The 3,440-nt window shown below is 39.4% G+C and overlaps 1 pseudogene; it reads right to left on the bottom strand.

Moving 5' to 3' along the window:
• Positions 1–461: 461 nt before the first annotated feature.
• On the bottom strand, positions 462–1,377 carry LOC140512428 (olfactory receptor 5AC1-like; annotated as a pseudogene).
• Between the last annotated feature and the right edge of the window lie 2,063 nt (positions 1,378–3,440).

The following is a 3,440-nucleotide window of genomic DNA, read 5'->3' as shown; positions in this document are numbered from 1 at the left end:
TATAGTGACTCCCTATGAGGAAACTTCTTCCACTGGTAGCAACAGAAACTGTAGTTGCAAACCCAGCTATATCAGAGTAGGGCTTCAGTTCTGGCCTTCATTATGTTATACACTAATCCATGCTGCATTACCTATACAGAATGATAAGGACCAAAAGCAGACTTGGCTAAGTAAGAAATGGAGGATTTGATTCTTTAGTTTTTGATACTTTTTTCAAAAGTTCATCAGTGAAAGGAAGCACAAAGGTGGTATGAAAACTCAAGAAAGGAAAAGAAACAAGGGATGTGTGTGTGTGTGTATGTGTGTGTGTGTGTGTGTGTGTGCTAGAGGAAACTGTACCATATTGGTAGGAAGATGTGAAAATATCTGAAAACAATAAGGAATGAACATGCAAGGATTGATCTTATAATTTTTTAGACAAAAGCAAAAATGAGCAATTTGGGAACACACTTAAGTAACATCTATTTCTTAATTGCTTTTCTCAGGTAACCAAGGACCTCTTTATTTCTCAGGCTGTATATAAATGGGTCTAACAGGGAGATTATGATAGTGTAAAATAAGGAATACATTACATCTTGATCTAGTGCCAGATCCTGGAAGCACATACATAAAGAAAAGTATTCCATGGAGTAAAGAGACAGAGAACAGATGGGCACTGCATGTTGAGAAGGCTTTCCTCATTCTCTTCTCAGATTTAATCCCCAGGATAGAAGAGAGGACACGAGCACATGAGATTATGATGATCATCAAAGTGAAAGCTTGAATAAATGCAGAGAAAATTAAAACTACTAGTGTTTTAACTGATGGGATAGTACAGGAAATTTTAAACAATTTTATAATTTCACAATTGAAATAATGAATTCTAGTTGATTGCAGAAGGTTAGTCTAAATAGTAAACCCAAATGAATCATGAGATGAAGAAAGCTAAGTGTACAGGAAGCAATCATCCGCTGCTTGCACAATCTATTAGACATCCTCAGTGGAAAAAGGAGAGGTTTGCATATGGCTGTGTATCAGTCATATGCCATTACTACCTACAGGAAACATTCTGCAGTTGCACTGATACCAAAAAAGGAAAGTTGGGCCATTCATTCCAAAAGGGATATAATTTTATTCTTAATTAAGAAATTCACCAACATCTTGGGGGTTACTGAAGAGGAAACCAGAGCATCTGAAAAAGCTAAGTTGCTGAGGAAAATGTACATGGACATATGAAGATAAAAGTCCATCCAAACAAGTAGAACTAGCCCAATATTCCCCACCGTGGTGGAGAGGTAGATCACTAAGAACACCAACAAGAGAGGGATCTGAAGCTCAGGAAGATCTGTAAGTTCAGTGAAAACAAACTATCACCAGTGTCTTGTTCTCCTCTGCCATATCTGCATTGTACTCACTGCTAGAATAAAAGATTTAAATAAAAAACACATTCACCAAAAGTTATGAAAACTATCACTAATGCATGAAATAAAATGCTACTCAGTGTTGCACTTACTTTAATTAGAATAGCTTAAGAGTCATCCCATCTCTTTTAATAAATATATTTTAATGATATCAAGCCTTTTAGAACCTGCTTGTAAGAACTGGGAAAATTAAAGTGACTTCAATTATTTATTAATAATAATGCCTAGCATGTAAATAGTGTTTTAAAGGTTACAACGCATTTAACAAATATCATTTCATTATATTAGTGGCTGATGACTTTGCCCAACTCTGCTGCAGTTAAGTCCAATTCACACACAAGTAAAGACCTCACATTGTAATGTTATGGGTCCTTTTCAAGAGTGAAGAATGGGGACAGAGCCAAGATGGCAGAGTAGAAAGACATACATACAGTAGCTCTTTCCCCACAACCCATGTAAAGAAAGACTCTCAACAAATTCTAGAGCAGCAGAAGCCACAGAACAACAGAGTGGAGGAGATTTCCAGCCCAGGGTGACCTGAAAAACCAACAGGAAAGGCCTGTCGCACCAGATGAGGAGTGGACCCCAGCCCAGTCTTGGCCGGGTGGCACAGCTCCAGGAGGAGAAACCGGGCAGGCCTCGGGGACAGAATCCCCAGCAGTAGTAGTGGCGGTTTGCAGATCCCTCAACCCATAGGCACCACAGGTCAGTGACAGGGATTTTTTAGCTGGCTGAGAAGGGAGCAAGGTCTTCCCATAGCTTGGGCCTCAGGTGGCTGGCAGCAGAGGCAGCATTGGGCAGCAGCAGCTTCCACAGCAGCCTGCATCCATTGTTAGATTGTAAAACCCCTGAGAGCACTGAGCAGCTGATCCTTACCTGAGTGGAGGCCCTGCCCCCACCTAATACTCCTGGAGGAACTGAGCAGCCTATCTGAATCTCACTTTCCAGTGCTGGCTTGGTGGAACTGGAGGCCAGGTGGTTGTGGAGAAGAAACTCACAGATTCTGGGCACAAAAGTTTCTTGTTGCTCCCAGACCAGTACATGCTTGATTACACCACCTTGGAGGAACTGAGATCTTATAGATCCACAGAGTGTACCCTACTCTTGAAAAAGGACACCCATAGTCAAGTAACTGGTTGGGAAAGTGCCCACAAAGGGAAAAAAATAAGACTATAGAAGGTTACTTTCTTGGTCAACAGATATCTTCTCCCAGCATTTCAGATGAGAAAGAACAGTGCTTACCATCAGGGAAAGACATAAAAGTCAAGACTTCTGTATCCCAAACCTCCAAAATAAATATTCAAAAATCTCAGGCCATGGAAGAGCTTAAAAAGGATTTTGAAAATCAAGTAAGAGAGGTGGAGGAAAATTGGGAAGACAAGTGAGAGAAATGCTAGAAAATCATGAAAAGCAAGTCAACAACTTGCTAAAGGAGACCCAAAAACTTGCTGAAGAAAACAACACCTTTAAAAATAGGCTAACTCAATTGGCAAAAAGAGGTTCAGAAAGCCAATGAGGAGAAGAATGCTTTCAAAAGCAGAATTAGCCAAATGGAAAAGGAGGTCCAAAAGCTCACTGAAGAAAATAGTTCTTTCAAAATTAGAATGGAACAGATGGAGGCTAATGACTTTATGAGAAACCAAGAAATTAATAAACCAAACCAAAAGATGAAAAAATGGAAGATAATGTGAAATATCTCATTTGAGAAATAACTGACCTGGAGAATAGATCCAGGAGGGACAATTTAAAAATTATGAGATTACCTGAAAGCCGTGACCAAAAAAGAACCTAGACATCATCTTTCATGAAATTATCAAGGAAAACTGCCCTGATATTCTAGAACCAGAGAGCAAAATAATTATTGAAAGAATCCACCAATCACCTCCTGAAAAAGATCCAAAAAGAGAAACTCCAAGGAACATTACAGCCAAATTCCAGAGTTACTAGATCAAGGAGAAAATATTGCAAGCAGCTAGAAAGAAACAATTTGAGTACTGTGGAAATACAATCAGGATAGCATAAGATCTAGCAGTTTCTACA

The sequence above is a fragment of the Notamacropus eugenii genome, chromosome 6 (assembly GCF_028372415.1).
Source record: "Notamacropus eugenii isolate mMacEug1 chromosome 6, mMacEug1.pri_v2, whole genome shotgun sequence".
In the NCBI taxonomy this organism is placed as follows: domain Eukaryota; kingdom Metazoa; phylum Chordata; class Mammalia; order Diprotodontia; family Macropodidae; genus Notamacropus; species Notamacropus eugenii.
Note: the sequence above shows the minus strand (reverse complement) of the source record. Positions and strands in the feature narration are given on the sequence as shown.